General features: G+C 33.3%; 17 non-coding genes across 17 annotated transcripts; 10 read left to right on the top strand and 7 right to left on the bottom strand.

The window, feature by feature from the left end:
• Positions 1-208: 208 nt before the first annotated feature.
• On the top strand, positions 209-280 carry TRNAQ-CUG (transfer RNA glutamine (anticodon CUG)). The gene has a single exon. It is a non-coding gene; the product is annotated as a tRNA-Gln (tRNA).
• Positions 281-2,723: 2,443 nt separating this feature from the next.
• On the top strand, positions 2,724-2,795 carry TRNAQ-CUG (transfer RNA glutamine (anticodon CUG)). Its single transcript has one exon. It is a non-coding gene; the product is annotated as a tRNA-Gln (tRNA).
• Positions 2,796-3,620: 825 nt separating this feature from the next.
• Positions 3,621-3,692, bottom strand: TRNAQ-UUG (transfer RNA glutamine (anticodon UUG)). Its single transcript has one exon. It is a non-coding gene; the product is annotated as a tRNA-Gln (tRNA).
• Positions 3,693-5,239: 1,547 nt separating this feature from the next.
• Positions 5,240-5,311, top strand: TRNAQ-CUG (transfer RNA glutamine (anticodon CUG)). Its single transcript has one exon. It is a non-coding gene; the product is annotated as a tRNA-Gln (tRNA).
• Positions 5,312-6,136: 825 nt separating this feature from the next.
• Positions 6,137-6,208, bottom strand: TRNAQ-UUG (transfer RNA glutamine (anticodon UUG)). Its single transcript has one exon. It is a non-coding gene; the product is annotated as a tRNA-Gln (tRNA).
• Positions 6,209-7,755: 1,547 nt separating this feature from the next.
• Positions 7,756-7,827, top strand: TRNAQ-CUG (transfer RNA glutamine (anticodon CUG)). The gene has a single exon. It is a non-coding gene; the product is annotated as a tRNA-Gln (tRNA).
• Positions 7,828-8,652: 825 nt separating this feature from the next.
• Positions 8,653-8,724, bottom strand: TRNAQ-UUG (transfer RNA glutamine (anticodon UUG)). Its single transcript has one exon. It is a non-coding gene; the product is annotated as a tRNA-Gln (tRNA).
• A 1,547-nt stretch (positions 8,725-10,271) lies between these two features.
• TRNAQ-CUG (transfer RNA glutamine (anticodon CUG)) lies at positions 10,272-10,343 on the top strand. The gene has a single exon. It is a non-coding gene; the product is annotated as a tRNA-Gln (tRNA).
• Positions 10,344-11,168: 825 nt separating this feature from the next.
• TRNAQ-UUG (transfer RNA glutamine (anticodon UUG)) lies at positions 11,169-11,240 on the bottom strand. Its single transcript has one exon. It is a non-coding gene; the product is annotated as a tRNA-Gln (tRNA).
• Positions 11,241-12,787: 1,547 nt separating this feature from the next.
• Positions 12,788-12,859, top strand: TRNAQ-CUG (transfer RNA glutamine (anticodon CUG)). The gene has a single exon. It is a non-coding gene; the product is annotated as a tRNA-Gln (tRNA).
• A 2,443-nt stretch (positions 12,860-15,302) lies between these two features.
• Positions 15,303-15,374, top strand: TRNAQ-CUG (transfer RNA glutamine (anticodon CUG)). Its single transcript has one exon. It is a non-coding gene; the product is annotated as a tRNA-Gln (tRNA).
• Positions 15,375-16,199: 825 nt separating this feature from the next.
• Positions 16,200-16,271, bottom strand: TRNAQ-UUG (transfer RNA glutamine (anticodon UUG)). The gene has a single exon. It is a non-coding gene; the product is annotated as a tRNA-Gln (tRNA).
• A 1,547-nt stretch (positions 16,272-17,818) lies between these two features.
• On the top strand, positions 17,819-17,890 carry TRNAQ-CUG (transfer RNA glutamine (anticodon CUG)). The gene has a single exon. It is a non-coding gene; the product is annotated as a tRNA-Gln (tRNA).
• An 824-nt stretch (positions 17,891-18,714) lies between these two features.
• TRNAQ-UUG (transfer RNA glutamine (anticodon UUG)) lies at positions 18,715-18,786 on the bottom strand. Its single transcript has one exon. It is a non-coding gene; the product is annotated as a tRNA-Gln (tRNA).
• Positions 18,787-20,333: 1,547 nt separating this feature from the next.
• TRNAQ-CUG (transfer RNA glutamine (anticodon CUG)) lies at positions 20,334-20,405 on the top strand. The gene has a single exon. It is a non-coding gene; the product is annotated as a tRNA-Gln (tRNA).
• Positions 20,406-22,848: 2,443 nt separating this feature from the next.
• TRNAQ-CUG (transfer RNA glutamine (anticodon CUG)) lies at positions 22,849-22,920 on the top strand. Its single transcript has one exon. It is a non-coding gene; the product is annotated as a tRNA-Gln (tRNA).
• An 825-nt stretch (positions 22,921-23,745) lies between these two features.
• TRNAQ-UUG (transfer RNA glutamine (anticodon UUG)) lies at positions 23,746-23,817 on the bottom strand. Its single transcript has one exon. It is a non-coding gene; the product is annotated as a tRNA-Gln (tRNA).
• Between the last annotated feature and the right edge of the window lie 1,509 nt (positions 23,818-25,326).

The following is a 25,326-nucleotide window of genomic DNA, read 5'->3' as shown; positions in this document are numbered from 1 at the left end:
ATGATCATTATTTTGTAAATTGCATGTCCTGATAAACGTTTGCACATTTAACACTGTTATGGAGAATGTAGCTGAAAAGAATCAAATCACATTGTAGCTCTTTACACTATGAGCATTCAACTGAGTTATCTTTTCATCAATGTAAGAAAAGCCCCTGCACTGATGCGCTCTCTTTTGTCTCAATGGAAAAATCCTTCATGCATGGCAGGGTTCCATGGTGTAATGGTTAGCACTCTGGACTCTGAATCCAGTGATCCGAGTTCAAATCTCGGTGGGACCTGCTTGAATTATGAGATTTAATATTTCACTAATTTCTTAGAATTTGGACTTGGAAAAACATAACGTCAAAGTTTTATACTGAAACTTATCAACGTATAAGTATGTATCTATGTACAGATGGCTATATCCATCTAGATAGCGATAATACAATATAAAGAAATGAATTATTCATAAACATAAGTACTGAAGCTGAAAACTAAAAACTGTTCTTTCCCATCCACAATTTATGCAAGAGGTTCTTTTCCTTTCTCATCTTTATGATCAGTAATAAGATAGTTAATTTTGCTGATTTCTTATCTGACAACATTCTTAACTTACACAGTGCATTTAATTGTGAATTTCTTTGAAAGAGGAATTCAGATTAATACATTTGACATGTCTTTCGAAAGATTCTACTTTGTGGTTATGGATCTACTTTAGAAAAACAGAGTGTAAATATCTGTGTGTCTTAATTTCAAGATTGTTATTTAAAAGTTCATCTCTTCTGTCCCCAAAATACACAATTTGATTCCTCAAGTTTTCTTTTAATGAAGGCTTTCAATTTAAAAAGTTCCTTGTTCCCCTTATCAATAACAGTACGATTTAAACAAGTAATATCTTGCATCAGCTTCTTGTGATGAGTTGAGAAAACAGAGTCAGCTCACAAAATGTCTCATTATTTTGAGCCATTTTATTTCCATGTTTTCTAAAAGTTCTATCATTTGCTCACATCAAATAGACTTTAAAAATACAATCAATAAATTAATGTTTCACTCTACCCGTGTTAGATTTATGATATTTATGAATACACTTGACAGAAAAAGATTTGGTCATAAGTCACGAAAGTGGTCCCACCGAGATTTGAACTCCGATCCTTGGATTCAAAGTCCAAAGTGCTAACCATTACACCATGGAACCTCCCATGTGACAGGGGAGCAAATTGCTGCAGCAATGTGGACATTTCACATTTTTTATTTTCTACAGTCAAAGACAAACAGAATTACATAACTTTTCTATTCTGTTCAACTTTTGCCTATTGAACTATGTTAGGGAAGGATGTTGCACAAAGGACTCAAGTAACGCTATGACTCTGTTGAACAGTACTTTTTATGTGAGATAAGATTTTGCAATAAAAGATAAGATTCCCCCGTGAATGCAATCTCTTCTGCCAAAATGGAAAGCTCAACCTGGTACAGGTGGGTTGATGGTGTTATGCTTGTCAATCTGGACTCTGAAAACAGGGATCTAAGTACAAAGCTCAGTGGGACTTATCTAAACTTTACGATTTTTTTTCCATTCAGTTCTTAGAAGTATTAATTGGAAAAACATCTCATTTACTTATAAACTTGTACGTATCAACTTATATGTATGTATCTCCCTATATATCGCTATATGTCTATGTATTTTTATCGGAAAATATAAATATATACATTATAAAAATATGTATAATTAATAGAGGTGAAAATAAAGAACAGTTGTTGCCTCTCCGCATTTGAAACATGAGCTTCTTCTCCTTCCTCTTCTATATGTCCTGAAATTGAGATAGTCACTTTTTAATCAATTTTGATCTAACAGCATAGTTGATTTGTACAAAGCATATCATACGATCTGTGAATAATTCTAAAAAAGAAAATTAGATCAGTACCTTTGAGGCCTCCAAGCAAAAGCTTATATTTCATGATTGCAGATCGACTGTTGAAAATCAGCATGAGAAATGTTTTATTTCACAATTTCCATACTAATATACAAAAAACATTTGTACTATCTGAATGATACCGTCATTGTGGTTCTCTAGGTTTGATTTAAGAACACATCTCTTTCAAAATGTGCTATATTCGCCTTATCAATAGTGTAGAAATCTTCAAAAAGGAATGCTGGGAATCAGCCCTCTGAAATGCATTTGAGAAAAACAGGATAGGATTTTGTAATGTCGCACTATTTTGTGTAGGAATCTGATGTAAAAGTATTATAAAGTTCGTATTTCTGTAACTTGTTCAAGCTGTTGGACATTTTGAAAGGAGTCAACATTTGTCTCGTTTAACCTACTGGTATTGGATTGGAGCTATCAATAACAAAAGATGACAGAAATATAAAAGGTTGAGATTAGTAAAATAGTACCTCAAAGAATTGGACTGGTACCTTTGCATGCAAAGTCCAAAGTGCCAACCGTTGCTCTTTGGAGCCACCCATGTGAGAGACAGAGAAATGGTTGTAGTAGTTTGGAAATGTAGAATGTTTTAATATTCTTCAGTCAAATATGATCATTATTTTGTAAATTGCATGTCCTGATAAACGTTTGCACATTTAACACTGTTATGGAGAATGTAGCTGAAAAGAATCAAATCACATTGTAGCTCTTTACACTATGAGCATTCAACTGAGTTATCTTTTCATCAATGTAAGAAAAGCCCCTGCACTGATGCGCTCTCTTTTGTCTCAATGGAAAAATCCCTCATGTATGGCAGGGTTCCATGGTGTAATGGTTAGCACTCTGGACTCTGAATCCAGCGATCCGAGTTCAAATCTCGGTGGGACCTACTTGAATTATGAGATTTAATATTTCACTAATTTCTTAGAATTTGGACTTGGAAAAACATAACGTCAAAGTTTTATAGTGTAACTTATCAACGTATAAGTATGTATCTATGTACAGATGGCTATATCCATCTAGATAGCGATAATACAATATAAAGAAATGAAAAATTCATAAACATAAGTACTGAAGCTGAAAACTAAAAACTGTTCTTTCCCATCCACAATTTAAGCAAGAGGTTCTTTTCCTTTCTCATCTTTATGATCAGTAATAAGATAGTTAATTTTGCTGATTTCTTATCTGACAACATTCTTAACTTACACAGTGCATTTAATTGTGAATTTCTTTGAAAGAGGAATTCAGATTAATACATTTGACATGTCTTTCGAAAGATTCTACTTTGTGGTTATGGATCTACTTTAGAAAAACAGAGTGTAAATATCTGTGTGTCTTAATTTCAAGATTGTTATTTAAAAGTTCATCTCTTCTGTCCCCAAAATACACAATTTGATTCCTCAAGTTTTGTTTTAATGAAGGCTTTCCAATTAAAAAAGTTCCTTGTTCCCCTTATCAATAACAGTAAGATTTAAACAAGTAATATCTTGCATCAGCCTCTTGTGATGAGTTGAGAAAACAGAGTCAGCTCACAAAATGTCTCATTATTTTGAGCCATTTTATTTCCAGGTTTTCTAAAAGTTCTATCATTTGCTCACATCAAATAGACTTTAAAAATACAATCAATAAATTAATGTTTCACTCTACCCGTGTTAGATTTATGATATTTATGAATACACTTGACAGAAAAAGATTTGGTCATAAGTCATGAAAGTGGTCCCACCGAGATTTGAACTCGGATCCTTGGATTCAAAGTCCAAAGTGCTAACCATTACACCATGGAACCTCCCATGTAACAGGGGAGCAAATTGCTGCAGCAATGTGGACATTTCAAATTTTTTATTTTCTACAGTCAAAGACAAACAGAATTACATAACTTTTCTATTCTGTTCAACTTTTGCCTATTGAACTATGTTAGGGAAGGATGTTGCACAAAGGACTCAAGTAACGCTATGACTCTGTTGAACAGTACTTTTTATGTGAGATACGATTTTGCAATAAAAGATAAGATTCCCCCGTGAATGCAATCTCTTCTGCCAAAATGGAAAGCTCAACCTGGTACAGGTGGGTTGATGGTGTTATGCTTGTCAATCTGGACTCTGAAAACAGGGATCTAAGTACAAAGCTCAGTGGGACTTATCTAAACTTTACGATTTTTTTTCCATTCAGTTCTTAGAAGTATTAATTGGAAAAACATCTCATTTACTTATAAACTTGTACGTATCAACTTATATGTATGTATCTCCCTATATATCGCTATATGTCTATGTATTTTTATCGGAAAATATAAATATATACATTATAAAAATATGTATAATTAATAGAGGTGAAAATAAAGAACAGTTGTTGCCTCTCCGCATTTGAAACATGAGCTTCTTCTCCTTCCTCTTCTATATGTCCTGAAATTGAGATAGTCACTTTTTAATCAATTTTGATCTAACAGCATAGTTGATTTGTACAAAGCATATCATACGATCTGTGAATAATTCTAAAAAAGAAAATTAGATCAGTACCTTTGAGGCCTCCAAGCAAAAGCTTATATTTCATGATTGCAGATCGACTGTTGAAAATCAGCATGAGAAATGTTTTATTTCACAGTTTCCATACTAATATACAAAAAACATTTGTACTATCTGAATGATACCGTCATTGTGGTTCTCTAGGTTTGATTTAAGAACACATCTCTTTCAAAATGTGCTATATTCGCATTATCAATAGTGTAGAAATCTTCAAAAAGGAATGCTGGGAATCAGCCCTCTGAAATGCATTTGAGAAAAACAGGATAGGATTTTGTAATGTCGCACTATTTTGTGTAGGAATCTGATGTAAAAGTATTATAAAGTTCGTATTTCTGTAACTTGTTCAAGCTGTTGGACATTTTGAAAGGAGTCAACATTTGTCTCGTTCAACCTACTGGTATTGGATTGGAACTATCAATAACAAAAGATGACAGAAATGTAAAAGGTTGAGATTAGTAAAATAGTACCTCAAAGAATTGGACTGGTACCTTTGCATGCAAAGTCCAAAGTGCCAACCGTTGCTCTTTGGAGCCACCCATGTGAGAGACAGCGAAATGGATGTAGTAGTTTGGAAATGTAGAATGTTTTAATATTCTTCAGTCAAATATGATCATTATTTTGTAAATTGCATGTCCTGATAAACGTTTGCACATTTAACACTGTTATGGAGAATGTAGCTGAAAAGAATCAAATCACATTGTAGCTCTTTACACTATGAGCATTCAACTGAGTTATCTTTTCATCAATGTAAGAAAAGCCCCTGCACTGATGCGCTCTCTTTTGTCTCAATGGAAAAATCCTTCATGCATGGCAGGGTTCCATGGTGTAATGGTTAGCACTCTGGACTCTGAATCCAGTGATCCGAGTTCAAATCTCGGTGGGACCTGCTTGAATTATGAGATTTAATATTTCACTAATTTCTTAGAATTTGGACTTGGAAAAACATAACGTCAAAGTTTTATACTGTAACTTATCAACGTATAAGTATGTATCTATGTACAGATGGCTATATCCATCTAGATAGCGATAATACAATATAAAGAAATGAAAAATTCATAAACATAAGTACTGAAGCTGAAAACTAAAAACTGTTCTTTCCCATCCACAATTTAAGCAAGAGGTTCTTTTCCTTTCTCATCTTTATGATCAGTAATAAGATAGTTAATTTTGCTGATTTCTTATCTGACAACATTCTTAACTTACACAGTGCATTTAATTGTGAATTTCTTTGAAAGAGGAATTCAGATTAATACATTTGACATGTCTTTCGAAAGATTCTACTTTGTGGTTATGGATCTACTTTAGAAAAACAGAGTGTAAATATCTGTGTGTCTTAATTTCAAGATTGTTATTTAAAAGTTCATCTCTTCTGTCCCCAAAATACACAATTTGATTCCTCAAGTTTTCTTTTAATGAAGGCTTTCCAATTAAAAAAGTTCCTTGTTCCCCTTATCAATAACAGTAAGATTTAAACAAGTAATATCTTGCATCAGCCTCTTGTGATGAGTTGAGAAAACAGAGTCAGCTCACAAAATGTCTCATTATTTTGAGCCATTTTATTTCCAGGTTTTCTAAAAGTTCTATCATTTGCTCACATCAAATAGACTTTAAAAATACAATCAATAAATTAATGTTTCACTCTACCCGTGTTAGATTTATGATATTTATGAATACACTTGACAGAAAAAGATTTGGTCATAAGTCATGAAAGTGGTCCCACCGAGATTTGAACTCGGATCCTTGGATTCAAAGTCCAAAGTGCTAACCATTACACCATGGAACCTCCCATGTGACAGGGGAGCAAATTGCTGCAGCAATGTGGACATTTCAAATTTTTTATTTTCTACAGTCAAAGACAAACAGAATTACATAACTTTTCTATTCTGTTCAACTTTTGCCTATTGAACTATGTTAGGGAAGGATGTTGCACAAAGGACTCAAGTAACGCTATGACTCTGTTGAACAGTACTTTTTATGTGAGATACGATTTTGCAATAAAAGATAAGATTCCCCCGTGAATGCAATCTCTTCTGCCAAAATGGAAAGCTCAACCTGGTACAGGTGGGTTGATGGTGTTATGCTTGTCAATCTGGACTCTGAAAACAGGGATCTAAGTACAAAGCTCAGTGGGACTTATCTAAACTTTACGATTTTTTTTCCATTCAGTTCTTAGAAGTATTAATTGGAAAAACATCTCATTTACTTATAAACTTGTACGTATCAACTTATATGTATGTATCTCCCTATATATCGCTATATGTCTATGTATTTTTATCGGAAAATATAAATATATACATTATAAAAATATGTATAATTAATAGAGGTGAAAATAAAGAACAGTTGTTGCCTCTCCGCATTTGAAACATGAGCTTCTTCTCCTTCCTCTTCTATATGTCCTGAAATTGAGATAGTCACTTTTTAATCAATTTTGATCTAACAGCATAGTTGATTTGTACAAAGCATATCATACGATCTGTGAATAATTCTAAAAAAGAAAATTAGATCAGTACCTTTGAGGCCTCCAAGCAAAAGCTTATATTTCATGATTGCAGATCGACTGTTGAAAATCAGCATGAGAAATGTTTTATTTCACAATTTCCATACTAATATACAAAAAACATTTGTACTATCTGAATGATACCGTCATTGTGGTTCTCTAGGTTTGATTTAAGAACACATCTCTTTCAAAATGTGCTATATTCGCCTTATCAATAGTGTAGAAATCTTCAAAAAGGAATGCTGGGAATCAGCCCTCTGAAATGCATTTGAGAAAAACAGGATAGGATTTTGTAATGTCGCACTATTTTGTGTAGGAATCTGATGTAAAAGTATTATAAAGTTCGTATTTCTGTAACTTGTTCAAGCTGTTGGACATTTTGAAAGGAGTCAACATTTGTCTCGTTTAACCTACTGGTATTGGATTGGAGCTATCAATAACAAAAGATGACAGAAATATAAAAGGTTGAGATTAGTAAAATAGTACCTCAAAGAATTGGACTGGTACCTTTGCATGCAAAGTCCAAAGTGCCAACCGTTGCTCTTTGGAGCCACCCATGTGAGAGACAGAGAAATGGTTGTAGTAGTTTGGAAATGTAGAATGTTTTAATATTCTTCAGTCAAATATGATCATTATTTTGTAAATTGCATGTCCTGATAAACGTTTGCACATTTAACACTGTTATGGAGAATGTAGCTGAAAAGAATCAAATCACATTGTAGCTCTTTACACTATGAGCATTCAACTGAGTTATCTTTTCATCAATGTAAGAAAAGCCCCTGCACTGATGCGCTCTCTTTTGTCTCAATGGAAAAATCCCTCATGTATGGCAGGGTTCCATGGTGTAATGGTTAGCACTCTGGACTCTGAATCCAGCGATCCGAGTTCAAATCTCGGTGGGACCTACTTGAATTATGAGATTTAATATTTCACTAATTTCTTAGAATTTGGACTTGGAAAAACATAACGTCAAAGTTTTATAGTGTAACTTATCAACGTATAAGTATGTATCTATGTACAGATGGCTATATCCATCTAGATAGCGATAATACAATATAAAGAAATGAAAAATTCATAAACATAAGTACTGAAGCTGAAAACTAAAAACTGTTCTTTCCCATCCACAATTTAAGCAAGAGGTTCTTTTCCTTTCTCATCTTTATGATCAGTAATAAGATAGTTAATTTTGCTGATTTCTTATCTGACAACATTCTTAACTTACACAGTGCATTTAATTGTGAATTTCTTTGAAAGAGGAATTCAGATTAATACATTTGACATGTCTTTCGAAAGATTCTACTTTGTGGTTATGGATCTACTTTAGAAAAACAGAGTGTAAATATCTGTGTGTCTTAATTTCAAGATTGTTATTTAAAAGTTCATCTCTTCTGTCCCCAAAATACACAATTTGATTCCTCAAGTTTTGTTTTAATGAAGGCTTTCCAATTAAAAAAGTTCCTTGTTCCCCTTATCAATAACAGTAAGATTTAAACAAGTAATATCTTGCATCAGCCTCTTGTGATGAGTTGAGAAAACAGAGTCAGCTCACAAAATGTCTCATTATTTTGAGCCATTTTATTTCCAGGTTTTCTAAAAGTTCTATCATTTGCTCACATCAAATAGACTTTAAAAATACAATCAATAAATTAATGTTTCACTCTACCCGTGTTAGATTTATGATATTTATGAATACACTTGACAGAAAAAGATTTGGTCATAAGTCATGAAAGTGGTCCCACCGAGATTTGAACTCGGATCCTTGGATTCAAAGTCCAAAGTGCTAACCATTACACCATGGAACCTCCCATGTAACAGGGGAGCAAATTGCTGCAGCAATGTGGACATTTCAAATTTTTTATTTTCTACAGTCAAAGACAAACAGAATTACATAACTTTTCTATTCTGTTCAACTTTTGCCTATTGAACTATGTTAGGGAAGGATGTTGCACAAAGGACTCAAGTAACGCTATGACTCTGTTGAACAGTACTTTTTATGTGAGATACGATTTTGCAATAAAAGATAAGATTCCCCCGTGAATGCAATCTCTTCTGCCAAAATGGAAAGCTCAACCTGGTACAGGTGGGTTGATGGTGTTATGCTTGTCAATCTGGACTCTGAAAACAGGGATCTAAGTACAAAGCTCAGTGGGACTTATCTAAACTTTACGATTTTTTTTCCATTCAGTTCTTAGAAGTATTAATTGGAAAAACATCTCATTTACTTATAAACTTGTACGTATCAACTTATATGTATGTATCTCCCTATATATCGCTATATGTCTATGTATTTTTATCGGAAAATATAAATATATACATTATAAAAATATGTATAATTAATAGAGGTGAAAATAAAGAACAGTTGTTGCCTCTCCGCATTTGAAACATGAGCTTCTTCTCCTTCCTCTTCTATATGTCCTGAAATTGAGATAGTCACTTTTTAATCAATTTTGATCTAACAGCATAGTTGATTTGTACAAAGCATATCATACGATCTGTGAATAATTCTAAAAAAGAAAATTAGATCAGTACCTTTGAGGCCTCCAAGCAAAAGCTTATATTTCATGATTGCAGATCGACTGTTGAAAATCAGCATGAGAAATGTTTTATTTCACAGTTTCCATACTAATATACAAAAAACATTTGTACTATCTGAATGATACCGTCATTGTGGTTCTCTAGGTTTGATTTAAGAACACATCTCTTTCAAAATGTGCTATATTCGCATTATCAATAGTGTAGAAATCTTCAAAAAGGAATGCTGGGAATCAGCCCTCTGAAATGCATTTGAGAAAAACAGGATAGGATTTTGTAATGTCGCACTATTTTGTGTAGGAATCTGATGTAAAAGTATTATAAAGTTCGTATTTCTGTAACTTGTTCAAGCTGTTAGACATTTTGAAAGGAGTCAACATTTGTCTCGTTCAACCTACTGGTATTGGATTGGAACTATCAATAACAAAAGATGACAGAAATGTAAAAGGTTGAGATTAGTAAAATAGTACCTCAAAGAATTGGACTGGTACCTTTGCATGCAAAGTCCAAAGTGCCAACCGTTGCTCTTTGGAGCCACCCATGTGAGAGACAGCGAAATGGATGTAGTAGTTTGGAAATGTAGAATGTTTTAATATTCTTCAGTCAAATATGATCATTATTTTGTAAATTGCATGTCCTGATAAACGTTTGCACATTTAACACTGTTATGGAGAATGTAGCTGAAAAGAATCAAATCACATTGTAGCTCTTTACACTATGAGCATTCAACTGAGTTATCTTTTCATCAATGTAAGAAAAGCCCCTGCACTGATGCGCTCTCTTTTGTCTCAATGGAAAAATCCTTCATGCATGGCAGGGTTCCATGGTGTAATGGTTAGCACTCTGGACTCTGAATCCAGTGATCCGAGTTCAAATCTCGGTGGGACCTGCTTGAATTATGAGATTTAATATTTCACTAATTTCTTAGAATTTGGACTTGGAAAAACATAACGTCAAAGTTTTATACTGTAACTTATCAACGTATAAGTATGTATCTATGTACAGATGGCTATATCCATCTAGATAGCGATAATACAATATAAAGAAATGAAAAATTCATAAACATAAGTACTGAAGCTGAAAACTAAAAACTGTTCTTTCCCATCCACAATTTAAGCAAGAGGTTCTTTTCCTTTCTCATCTTTATGATCAGTAATAAGATAGTTAATTTTGCTGATTTCTTATCTGACAACATTCTTAACTTACACAGTGCATTTAATTGTGAATTTCTTTGAAAGAGGAATTCAGATTAATACATTTGACATGTCTTTCGAAAGATTCTACTTTGTGGTTATGGATCTACTTTAGAAAAACAGAGTGTAAATATCTGTGTGTCTTAATTTCAAGATTGTTATTTAAAAGTTCATCTCTTCTGTCCCCAAAATACACAATTTGATTCCTCAAGTTTTCTTTTAATGAAGGCTTTCCAATTAAAAAAGTTCCTTGTTCCCCTTATCAATAACAGTAAGATTTAAACAAGTAATATCTTGCATCAGCCTCTTGTGATGAGTTGAGAAAACAGAGTCAGCTCACAAAATGTCTCATTATTTTGAGCCATTTTATTTCCAGGTTTTCTAAAAGTTCTATCATTTGCTCACATCAAATAGACTTTAAAAATACAATCAATAAATTAATGTTTCACTCTACCCGTGTTAGATTTATGATATTTATGAATACACTTGACAGAAAAAGATTTGGTCATAAGTCATGAAAGTGGTCCCACCGAGATTTGAACTCGGATCCTTGGATTCAAAGTCCAAAGTGCTAACCATTACACCATGGAACCTCCCATGTGACAGGGGAGCAAATTGCTGCAGCAATGTGGACATTTCAAATTTTTTATTTTCTACAGTCAAAGACAAACAGAATTACATAACTTTTCTATTCTGTTCAACTTTTGCCTATTGAACTATGTTAGGGAAGGATGTTGCACAAAGGACTCAAGTAACGCTATGACTCTGTTGAACAGTACTTTTTATGTGAGATACGATTTTGCAATAAAAGATAAGATTCCCCCGTGAATGCAATCTCTTCTGCCAAAATGGAAAGCTCAACCTGGTACAGGTGGGTTGATGGTGTTATGCTTGTCAATCTGGACTCTGAAAACAGGGATCTAAGTACAAAGCTCAGTGGGACTTATCTAAACTTTACGATTTTTTTTCCATTCAGTTCTTAGAAGTATTAATTGGAAAAACATCTCATTTACTTATAAACTTGTACGTATCAACTTATATGTATGTATCTCCCTATATATCGCTATATGTCTATGTATTTTTATCGGAAAATATAAATATATACATTATAAAAATATGTATAATTAATAGAGGTGAAAATAAAGAACAGTTGTTGCCTCTCCGCATTTGAAACATGAGCTTCTTCTCCTTCCTCTTCTATATGTCCTGAAATTGAGATAGTCACTTTTTAATCAATTTTGATCTAACAGCATAGTTGATTTGTACAAAGCATATCATACGATCTGTGAATAATTCTAAAAAAGAAAATTAGATCAGTACCTTTGAGGCCTCCAAGCAAAAGCTTATATTTCATGATTGCAGATCGACTGTTGAAAATCAGCATGAGAAATGTTTTATTTCACAATTTCCATACTAATATACAAAAAACATTTGTACTATCTGAATGATACCGTCATTGTGGTTCTCTAGGTTTGATTTAAGAACACATCTCTTTCAAAATGTGCTATATTCGCCTTATCAATAGTGTAGAAATCTTCAAAAAGGAATGCTGGGAATCAGCCCTCTGAAATGCATTTGAGAAAAACAGGATAGGATTTTGTAATGTCGCACTATTTTGTGTAGGAATCTGATGTAAAAGTATTATAAAGTTCGTATTTCTGTAACTTGTTCAAGCTGTTGGACATTTTGAAAGGAGTCAACATTTGTCTCGTTCAACCTACTGGTATTGGATTGGAACTATCAATAACAAAAGATGACAGAAATGTAAAAGGTTGAGATTAGTAAAATAGTACCTCAAAGAATTGGACTGGTACCTTTGCATGCAAAGTCCAAAGTGCCAACCGTTGCTCTTTGGAGCCACCCATGTGAGAGACAGCGAAATGGATGTAGTAGTTTGGAAATGTAGAATGTTTTAATATTCTTCAGTCAAATATGATCATTATTTTGTAAATTGCATGTCCTGATAAACGTTTGCACATTTAACACTGTTATGGAGAATGTAGCTGAAAAGAATCAAATCACATTGTAGCTCTTTACACTATGAGCATTCAACTGAGTTATCTTTTCATCAATGTAAGAAAAGCCCCTGCACTGATGCGCTCTCTTTTGTCTCAATGGAAAAATCCTTCATGCATGGCAGGGTTCCATGGTGTAATGGTTAGCACTCTGGACTCTGAATCCAGTGATCCGAGTTCAAATCTCGGTGGGACCTGCTTGAATTATGAGATTTAATATTTCACTAATTTCTTAGAATTTGGACTTGGAAAAACATAACGTCAAAGTTTTATACTGAAACTTATCAACGTATAAGTATGTATCTATGTACAGATGGCTATATCCATCTAGATAGCGATAATACAATATAAAGAAATGAATTATTCATAAACATAAGTACTGAAGCTGAAAACTAAAAACTGTTCTTTCCCATCCACAATTTATGCAAGAGGTTCTTTTCCTTTCTCATCTTTATGATCAGTAATAAGATAGTTAATTTTGCTGATTTCTTATCTGACAACATTCTTAACTTACACAGTGCATTTAATTGTGAATTTCTTTGAAAGAGGAATTCAGATTAATACATTTGACATGTCTTTCGAAAGATTCTACTTTGTGGTTATGGATCTACTTTAGAAAAACAGAGTGTAAATATCTGTGTGTCTTAATTTCAAGATTGTTATTTAAAAGTTCATCTCTTCTGTCCCCAAAATACACAATTTGATTCCTCAAGTTTTCTTTTAATGAAGGCTTTCAATTTAAAAAGTTCCTTGTTCCCCTTATCAATAACAGTACGATTTAAACAAGTAATATCTTGCATCAGCTTCTTGTGATGAGTTGAGAAAACAGAGTCAGCTCACAAAATGTCTCATTATTTTGAGCCATTTTATTTCCATGTTTTCTAAAAGTTCTATCATTTGCTCACATCAAATAGACTTTAAAAATACAATCAATAAATTAATGTTTCACTCTACCCGTGTTAGATTTATGATATTTATGAATACACTTGACAGAAAAAGATTTGGTCATAAGTCACGAAAGTGGTCCCACCGAGATTTGAACTCCGATCCTTGGATTCAAAGTCCAAAGTGCTAACCATTACACCATGGAACCTCCCATGTGACAGGGGAGCAAATTGCTGCAGCAATGTGGACATTTCACATTTTTTATTTTCTACAGTCAAAGACAAACAGAATTACATAACTTTTCTATTCTGTTCAACTTTTGCCTATTGAACTATGTTAGGGAAGGATGTTGCACAAAGGACTCAAGTAACGCTATGACTCTGTTGAACAGTACTTTTTATGTGAGATAAGATTTTGCAATAAAAGATAAGATTCCCCCGTGAATGCAATCTCTTCTGCCAAAATGGAAAGCTCAACCTGGTACAGGTGGGTTGATGGTGTTATGCTTGTCAATCTGGACTCTGAAAACAGGGATCTAAGTACAAAGCTCAGTGGGACTTATCTAAACTTTACGATTTTTTTTCCATTCAGTTCTTAGAAGTATTAATTGGAAAAACATCTCATTTACTTATAAACTTGTACGTATCAACTTATATGTATGTATCTCCCTATATATCGCTATATGTCTATGTATTTTTATCGGAAAATATAAATATATACATTATAAAAATATGTATAATTAATAGAGGTGAAAATAAAGAACAGTTGTTGCCTCTCCGCATTTGAAACATGAGCTTCTTCTCCTTCCTCTTCTATATGTCCTGAAATTGAGATAGTCACTTTTTAATCAATTTTGATCTAACAACATAGTTGATTTGTACAAAGCATATCATACGATCTGTGAATAATTCTAAAAAAGAAAATTAGATCAGTACCTTTGAGGCCTCCAAGCAAAAGCTTATATTTCATGATTGCAGATCGACTGTTGAAAATCAGCATGAGAAATGTTTTATTTCACAGTTTCCATACTAATATACAAAAAACATTTGTACTATCTGAATGATACCGTCATTGTGGTTCTCTAGGTTTGATTTAAGAACACATCTCTTTCAAAATGTGCTATATTCGCATTATCAATAGTGTAGAAATCTTCAAAAAGGAATGCTGGGAATCAGCCCTCTGAAATGCATTTGAGAAAAACAGGATAGGATTTTGTAATGTCGCACTATTTTGTGTAGGAATCTGATGTAAAAGTATTATAAAGTTCGTATTTCTGTAACTTGTTCAAGCTGTTGGACATTTTGAAAGGAGTCAACATTTGTCTCGTTCAACCTACTGGTATTGGATTGGAACTATCAATAACAAAAGATGACAGAAATGTAAAAGGTTGAGATTAGTAAAATAGTACCTCAAAGAATTGGACTGGTACCTTTGCATGCAAAGTCCAAAGTGCCAACCGTTGCTCTTTGGAGCCACCCATGTGAGAGACAGCGAAATGGATGTAGTAGTTTGGAAATGTAGAATGTTTTAATATTCTTCAGTCAAATATGATCATTATTTTGTAAATTGCATGTCCTGATAAACGTTTGCACATTTAACACTGTTATGGAGAATGTAGCTGAAAAGAATCAAATCACATTGTAGCTCTTTACACTATGAGCATTCAACTGAGTTATCTTTTCATCAATGTAAGAAAAGCCCCTGCACTGATGCGCTCTCTTTTGTCTCAATGGAAAAATCCTTCATGCATGGCAGGGTTCCATGGTGTAATGGTTAGCACTCTGGACTCTGAATCCAGTGATCCGAGTTCAAATCTCGGTGGGACCTGCTTGAATTATGAGATTTAATATTTCACTAATTTCTTAGAATTTGGACTTGGAAAAACATAACGTCAAAGTTTTATACTGTAACTTATCAACGTATAAGTATGTATCTATGTACAGATGGCTATATCCATCTAGATAGCGATAATACAATATAAAGAAATGAAAAATTCATAAACATAAGTACTGAAGCTGAAAACTAAAAACTGTTCTTTCCCATCCACAATTTAAGCAAGAGGTTCTTTTCCTTTCTCATCTTTATGATCAGTAATAAGATAGTTAATTTTGCTGATTTCTTATCTGACAACATTCTTAACTTACACAGTGCATTTAATTGTGAATTTCTTTGAAAGAGGAATTCAGATTAATACATTTGACATGTCTTTCGAAAGATTCTACTTTGTGGTTATGGATCTACTTTAGAAAAACAGAGTGTAAATATCTGTGTGTCTTAATTTCAAGATTGTTATTTAAAAGTTCATCTCTTCTGTCCCCAAAATACACAATTTGATTCCTCAAGTTTTCTTTTAATGAAGGCTTTCCAATTAAAAAAGTTCCTTGTTCCCCTTATCAATAACAGTAAGATTTAAACAAGTAATATCTTGCATCAGCCTCTTGTGATGAGTTGAGAAAACAGAGTCAGCTCACAAAATGTCTCATTATTTTGAGCCATTTTATTTCCAGGTTTTCTAAAAGTTCTATCATTTGCTCACATCAAATAGACTTTAAAAATACAATCAATAAATTAATGTTTCACTCTACCCGTGTTAGATTTATGATATTTATGAATACACTTGACAGAAAAAGATTTGGTCATAAGTCATGAAAGTGGTCCCACCGAGATTTGAACTCGGATCCTTGGATTCAAAGTCCAAAGTGCTAACCATTACACCATGGAACCTCCCATGTGACAGGGGAGCAAATTGCTGCAGCAATGTGGACATTTCAAATTTTTTATTTTCTACAGTCAAAGACAAACAGAATTACATAACTTTTCTATTCTGTTCAACTTTTGCCTATTGAACTATGTTAGGGAAGGATGTTGCACAAAGGACTCAAGTAACGCTATGACTCTGTTGAACAGTACTTTTTATGTGAGATACGATTTTGCAATAAAAGATAAGATTCCCCCGTGAATGCAATCTCTTCTGCCAAAATGGAAAGCTCAACCTGGTACAGGTGGGTTGATGGTGTTATGCTTGTCAATCTGGACTCTGAAAACAGGGATCTAAGTACAAAGCTCAGTGGGACTTATCTAAACTTTACGATTTTTTTTCCATTCAGTTCTTAGAAGTATTAATTGGAAAAACATCTCATTTACTTATAAACTTGTACGTATCAACTTATATGTATGTATCTCCCTATATATCGCTATATGTCTATGTATTTTTATCGGAAAATATAAATATATACATTATAAAAATATGTATAATTAATAGAGGTGAAAATAAAGAACAGTTGTTGCCTCTCCGCATTTGAAACATGAGCTTCTTCTCCTTCCTCTTCTATATGTCCTGAAATTGAGATAGTCACTTTTTAATCAATTTTGATCTAACAGCATAGTTGATTTGTACAAAGCATATCATACGATCTGTGAATAATTCTAAAAAAGAAAATTAGATCAGTACCTTTGAGGCCTCCAAGCAAAAGCTTATATTTCATGATTGCAGATCGACTGTTGAAAATCAGCATGAGAAATGTTTTATTTCACAATTTCCATACTAATATACAAAAAACATTTGTACTATCTGAATGATACCGTCATTGTGGTTCTCTAGGTTTGATTTAAGAACACATCTCTTTCAAAATGTGCTATATTCGCCTTATCAATAGTGTAGAAATCTTCAAAAAGGAATGCTGGGAATCAGCCCTCTGAAATGCATTTGAGAAAAACAGGATAGGATTTTGTAATGTCGCACTATTTTGTGTAGGAATCTGATGTAAAAGTATTATAAAGTTCGTATTTCTGTAACTTGTTCAAGCTGTTGGACATTTTGAAAGGAGTCAACATTTGTCTCGTTCAACCTACTGGTATTGGATTGGAACTATCAATAACAAAAGATGACAGAAATGTAAAAGGTTGAGATTAGTAAAATAGTACCTCAAAGAATTGGACTGGTACCTTTGCATGCAAAGTCCAAAGTGCCAACCGTTGCTCTTTGGAGCCACCCATGTGAGAGACAGCGAAATGGATGTAGTAGTTTGGAAATGTAGAATGTTTTAATATTCTTCAGTCAAATATGATCATTATTTTGTAAATTGCATGTCCTGATAAACGTTTGCACATTTAACACTGTTATGGAGAATGTAGCTGAAAAGAATCAAATCACATTGTAGCTCTTTACACTATGAGCATTCAACTGAGTTATCTTTTCATCAATGTAAGAAAAGCCCCTGCACTGATGCGCTCTCTTTTGTCTCAATGGAAAAATCCTTCATGCATGGCAGGGTTCCATGGTGTAATGGTTAGCACTCTGGACTCTGAATCCAGTGATCCGAGTTCAAATCTCGGTGGGACCTGCTTGAATTATGAGATTTAATATTTCACTAATTTCTTAGAATTTGGACTTGGAAAAACATAACGTCAAAGTTTTATACTGAAACTTATCAACGTATAAGTATGTATCTATGTACAGATGGCTATATCCATCTAGATAGCGATAATACAATATAAAGAAATGAATTATTCATAAACATAAGTACTGAAGCTGAAAACTAAAAACTGTTCTTTCCCATCCACAATTTATGCAAGAGGTTCTTTTCCTTTCTCATCTTTATGATCAGTAATAAGATAGTTAATTTTGCTGATTTCTTATCTGACAACATTCTTAACTTACACAGTGCATTTAATTGTGAATTTCTTTGAAAGAGGAATTCAGATTAATACATTTGACATGTCTTTCGAAAGATTCTACTTTGTGGTTATGGATCTACTTTAGAAAAACAGAGTGTAAATATCTGTGTGTCTTAATTTCAAGATTGTTATTTAAAAGTTCATCTCTTCTGTCCCCAAAATACACAATTTGATTCCTCAAGTTTTCTTTTAATGAAGGCTTTCAATTTAAAAAGTTCCTTGTTCCCCTTATCAATAACAGTACGATTTAAACAAGTAATATCTTGCATCAGCTTCTTGTGATGAGTTGAGAAAACAGAGTCAGCTCACAAAATGTCTCATTATTTTGAGCCATTTTATTTCCATGTTTTCTAAAAGTTCTATCATTTGCTCACATCAAATAGACTTTAAAAATACAATCAATAAATTAATGTTTCACTCTACCCGTGTTAGATTTATGATATTTATGAATACACTTGACAGAAAAAGATTTGGTCATAAGTCATGAAAGTGGTCCCACCGAGATTTGAACTCGGATCCTTGGATTCAAAGTCCAAAGTGCTAACCATTACACCATGGAACCTCCCATGTGACAGGGGAGCAAATTGCTGCAGCAATGTGGACATTTCAAATTTTTTATTTTCTACAGTCAAAGACAAACAGAATTACATAACTTTTCTATTCTGTTCAACTTTTGCCTATTGAACTATGTTAGGGAAGGATGTTGCACAAAGGACTCAAGTAACGCTATGACTCTGTTGAACAGTACTTTTTATGTGAGATACGATTTTGCAATAAAAGATAAGATTCCCCCGTGAATGCAATCTCTTCTGCCAAAATGGAAAGCTCAACCTGGTACAGGTGGGTTGATGGTGTTATGCTTGTCAATCTGGACTCTGAAAACAGGGATCTAAGTACAAAGCTCAGTGGGACTTATCTAAACTTTACGATTTTTTTTCCATTCAGTTCTTAGAAGTATTAATTGGAAAAACATCTCATTTACTTATAAACTTGTACGTATCAACTTATATGTATGTATCTCCCTATATATCGCTATATGTCTATGTATTTTTATCGGAAAATATAAATATATACATTATAAAAATATGTATAATTAATAGAGGTGAAAATAAAGAACAGTTGTTGCCTCTCCGCATTTGAAACATGAGCTTCTTCTCCTTCCTCTTCTATATGTCCTGAAATTGAGATAGTCACTTTTTAATCAATTTTGATCTAACAGCATAGTTGATTTGTACAAAGCATATCATACGATCTGTGAATAATTCTAAAAAAGAAAATTAGATCAGTACCTTTGAGGCCTCCAAGCAAAAGCTTATATTTCATGATTGCAGATCGACTGTTGAAAATCAGCATGAGAAATGTTTTATTTCACAATTTCCATACTAATATACAAAAAACATTTGTACTATCTGAATGATACCGTCATTGTGGTTCTCTAGGTTTGATTTAAGAACACATCTCTTTCAAAATGTGCTATATTCGCCTTATCAATAGTGTAGAAATCTTCAAAAAGGAATGCTGGGAATCAGCCCTCTGAAATGCATTTGAGAAAAACAGGATAGGATTTTGTAATGTCGCACTATTTTGTGTAGGAATCTGATGTAAAAGTATTATAAAGTTCGTATTTCTGTAACTTGTTCAAGCTGTTGGACATTTTGAAAGGAGTCAACATTTGTCTCGTTCAACCTACTGGTATTGGATTGGAACTATCAATAACAAAAGATGACAGAAATGTAAAAGGTTGAGATTAGTAAAATAGTACCTCAAAGAATTGGACTGGTACCTTTGCATGCAAAGTCCAAAGTGCCAACCGTTGCTCTTTGGAGCCACCCATGTGAGAGACAGCGAAATGGATGTAGTAGTTTGGAAATGTAGAATGTTTTAATATTCTTCAGTCAAATATGATCATTATTTTGTAAATTGCATGTCCTGATAAACGTTTGCACATTTAACACTGTTATGGAGAATGTAGCTGAAAAGAATCAAATCACATTGTAGCTCTTTACACTATGAGCATTCAACTGAGTTATCTTTTCATCAATGTAAGAAAAGCCCCTGCACTGATGCGCTCTCTTTTGTCTCAATGGAAAAATCCTTCATGCATGGCAGGGTTCCATGGTGTAATGGTTAGCACTCTGGACTCTGAATCCAGTGATCCGAGTTCAAATCTCGGTGGGACCTGCTTGAATTATGAGATTTAATATTTCACTAATTTCTTAGAATTTGGACTTGGAAAAACATAACGTCAAAGTTTTATACTGAAACTTATCAACGTATAAGTATGTATCTATGTACAGATGGCTATATCCATCTAGATAGCGATAATACAATATAAAGAAATGAATTATTCATAAACATAAGTACTGAAGCTGAAAACTAAAAACTGTTCTTTCCCATCCACAATTTATGCAAGAGGTTCTTTTCCTTTCTCATCTTTATGATCAGTAATAAGATAGTTAATTTTGCTGATTTCTTATCTGACAACATTCTTAACTTACACAGTGCATTTAATTGTGAATTTCTTTGAAAGAGGAATTCAGATTAATACATTTGACATGTCTTTCGAAAGATTCTACTTTGTGGTTATGGATCTACTTTAGAAAAACAGAGTGTAAATATCTGTGTGTCTTAATTTCAAGATTGTTATTTAAAAGTTCATCTCTTCTGTCCCCAAAATACACAATTTGATTCCTCAAGTTTTCTTTTAATGAAGGCTTTCAATTTAAAAAGTTCCTTGTTCCCCTTATCAATAACAGTACGATTTAAACAAGTAATATCTTGCATCAGCTTCTTGTGATGAGTTGAGAAAACAGAGTCAGCTCACAAAATGTCTCATTATTTTGAGCCATTTTATTTCCATGTTTTCTAAAAGTTCTATCATTTGCTCACATCAAATAGACTTTAAAAATACAATCAATAAATTAATGTTTCACTCTACCCGTGTTAGATTTATGATATTTATGAATACACTTGACAGAAAAAGATTTGGTCATAAGTCACGAAAGTGGTCCCACCGAGATTTGAACTCCGATCCTTGGATTCAAAGTCCAAAGTGCTAACCATTACACCATGGAACCTCCCATGTGACAGGGGAGCAAATTGCTGCAGCAATGTGGACATTTCACATTTTTTATTTTCTACAGTCAAAGACAAACAGAATTACATAACTTTTCTATTCTGTTCAACTTTTGCCTATTGAACTATGTTAGGGAAGGATGTTGCACAAAGGACTCAAGTAACGCTATGACTCTGTTGAACAGTACTTTTTATGTGAGATAAGATTTTGCAATAAAAGATAAGATTCCCCCGTGAATGCAATCTCTTCTGCCAAAATGGAAAGCTCAACCTGGTACAGGTGGGTTGATGGTGTTATGCTTGTCAATCTGGACTCTGAAAACAGGGATCTAAGTACAAAGCTCAGTGGGACTTATCTAAACTTTACGATTTTTTTTCCATTCAGTTCTTAGAAGTATTAATTGGAAAAACATCTCATTTACTTATAAACTTGTACGTATCAACTTATATGTATGTATCTCCCTATATATCGCTATATGTCTATGTATTTTTATCGGAAAATATAAATATATACATTATAATAATATGTATAATTAATAGAGGTGAAAATAAAGAACAGTTGTTGCCTCTCCGCATTTGAAACATGAGCTTCTTCTCCTTCCTCTTCTATATGTCCTGAAATTGAGATAGTCACTTTTTAATCAATTTTGATCTAACAACATAGTTGATTTGTACAAAGCATATCATACGATCTGTGAATAATTCTAAAAAAGAAAATTAGATCAGTACCTTTGAGGCCTCCAAGCAAAAGCTTATATTTCATGATTGCAGATCGACTGTTGAAAATCAGCATGAGAAATGTTTTATTTCACAGTTTCCATACTAATATACAAAAAACATTTGTACTATCTGAATGATACCGTCATTGTGGTTCTCTAGGTTTGATTTAAGAACACATCTCTTTCAAAATGTGCTATATTCGCATTATCAATAGTGTAGAAATCTTCAAAAAGGAATGCTGGGAATCAGCCCTCTGAAATGCATTTGAGAAAAACAGGATATGATTTTGTAATGTCACACTATTTTGTGTAGGAATCTGATGTAAAAGTATTATAAAGTTCGTATTTCTGTAACTTGTTCAAGCTGTTGGACATTTTGAAAGGAGTCAACATTTGTCTCGTTCAACCTACTGGTATTGGATTGGAACTATCAATAACAAAAGATGACAGAAATGTAAAAGGTTGAGATTAGTAAAATAGTACCTCAAAGAATTGGACTGGTACCTTTGCATGCAAAGTCCAAAGTGCCAACCGTTGCTCTTTGGAGCCACCCATGTGAGAGACAGCGAAATGGATGTAGTAGTTTGGAAATGTAGAATGTTTTAATATTCTTCAGTCAAATATGATCATTATTTTGTAAATTGCATGTCCTGATAAACGTTTGCACATTTAACACTGTTATGGAGAATGTAGCTGAAAAGAATCAAATCACATTGTAGCTCTTTACACTATGAGCATTCAACTGAGTTATCTTTTCATCAATGTAAGAAAAGCCCCTGCACTGATGCGCTCTCTTTTGTCTCAATGGAAAAATCCTTCATGCATGGCAGGGTTCCATGGTGTAATGGTTAGCACTCTGGACTCTGAATCCAGTGATCCGAGTTCAAATCTCGGTGGGACCTGCTTGAATTATGAGATTTAATATTTCACTAATTTCTTAGAATTTGGACTTGGAAAAACATAACGTCAAAGTTTTATACTGTAACTTATCAACGTATAAGTATGTATCTATGTACAGATGGCTATATCCATCTAGATAGCGATAATACAATATAAAGAAATGAAAAATTCATAAACATAAGTACTGAAGCTGAAAACTAAAAACTGTTCTTTCCCATCCACAATTTAAGCAAGAGGTTCTTTTCCTTTCTCATCTTTATGATCAGTAATAAGATAGTTAATTTTGCTGATTTCTTATCTGACAACATTCTTAACTTACACAGTGCATTTAATTGTGAATTTCTTTGAAAGAGGAATTCAGATTAATACATTTGACATGTCTTTCGAAAGATTCTACTTTGTGGTTATGGATCTACTTTAGAAAAACAGAGTGTAAATATCTGTGTGTCTTAATTTCAAGATTGTTATTTAAAAGTTCATCTCTTCTGTCCCCAAAATACACAATTTGATTCCTCAAGTTTTCTTTTAATGAAGGCTTTCCAATTAAAAAAGTTCCTTGTTCCCCTTATCAATAACAGTAAGATTTAAACAAGTAATATCTTGCATCAGCCTCTTGTGATGAGTTGAGAAAACAGAGTCAGCTCACAAAATGTCTCATTATTTTGAGCCATTTTATTTCCAGGTTTTCTAAAAGTTCTATCATTTGCTCACATCAAATAGACTTTAAAAATACAATCAATAAATTAATGTTTCACTCTACCCGTGTTAGATTTATGATATTTATGAATACACTTGACAGAAAAAGATTTGGTCATAAGTCATGAAAGTGGTCCCACCGAGATTTGAACTCGGATCCTTGGATTCAAAGTCCAAAGTGCTAACCATTACACCATGGAACCTCCCATGTGACAGGGGAGCAAATTGCTGCAGCAATGTGGACATTTCAAATTTTTTATTTTCTACAGTCAAAGACAAACAGAATTACATAACTTTTCTATTCTGTTCAACTTTTGCCTATTGAACTATGTTAGGGAAGGATGTTGCACAAAGGACTCAAGTAACGCTATGACTCTGTTGAACAGTACTTTTTATGTGAGATACGATTTTGCAATAAAAGATAAGATTCCCCCGTGAATGCAATCTCTTCTGCCAAAATGGAAAGCTCAACCTGGTACAGGTGGGTTGATGGTGTTATGCTTGTCAATCTGGACTCTGAAAACAGGGATCTAAGTACAAAGCTCAGTGGGACTTATCTAAACTTTACGATTTTTTTTCCATTCAGTTCTTAGAAGTATTAATTGGAAAAACATCTCATTTACTTATAAACTTGTACGTATCAACTTATATGTATGTATCTCCCTATATATCGCTATATGTCTATGTATTTTTATCGGAAAATATAAATATATACATTATAAAAATATGTATAATTAATAGAGGTGAAAATAAAGAACAGTTGTTGCCTCTCCGCATTTGAAACATGAGCTTCTTCTCCTTCCTCTTCTATATGTCCTGAAATTGAGATAGTCACTTTTTAATCAATTTTGATCTAACAGCATAGTTGATTTGTACAAAGCATATCATACGATCTGTGAATAATTCTAAAAAAGAAAATTAGATCAGTACCTTTGAGGCCTCCAAGCAAAAGCTTATATTTCATGATTGCAGATCGACTGTTGAAAATCAGCATGAGAAATGTTTTATTTCACAATTTCCATACTAATATACAAAAAACATTTGTACTATCTGAATGATACCGTCATTGTGGTTCTCTAGGTTTGATTTAAGAACACATCTCTTTCAAAATGTGCTATATTCGCCTTATCAATAGTGTAGAAATCTTCAAAAAGGAATGCTGGGAATCAGCCCTCTGAAATGCATTTGAGAAAAACAGGATAGGATTTTGTAATGTCGCACTATTTTGTGTAGGAATCTGATGTAAAAGTATTATAAAGTTCGTATTTCTGTAACTTGTTCAAGCTGTTGGACATTTTGAAAGGAGTCAACATTTGTCTCGTTCAACCTACTGGTATTGGATTGGAACTATCAATAACAAAAGATGACAGAAATGTAAAAGGTTGAGATTAGTAAAATAGTACCTCAAAGAATTGGACTGGTACCTTTGCATGCAAAGTCCAAAGTGCCAACCGTTGCTCTTTGGAGCCACCCATGTGAGAGACAGCGAAATGGATGTAGTAGTTTGGAAATGTAGAATGTTTTAATATTCTTCAGTCAAATATGATCATTATTTTGTAAATTGCATGTCCTGATAAACGTTTGCACATTTAACACTGTTATGGAGAATGTAGCTGAAAAGAATCAAATCACATTGTAGCTCTTTACACTATGAGCATTCAACTGAGTTATCTTTTCATCAATGTAAGAAAAGCCCCTGCACTGATGCGCTC

Source organism: Lissotriton vulgaris, chromosome 4_1 (assembly GCF_964263255.1).
Source record: "Lissotriton vulgaris chromosome 4_1, aLisVul1.2, whole genome shotgun sequence".
NCBI classification, from domain to species: Eukaryota; Metazoa; Chordata; class Amphibia; order Caudata; family Salamandridae; genus Lissotriton; species Lissotriton vulgaris.
This window is presented reverse-complemented; position numbering and strand designations above follow the sequence as displayed.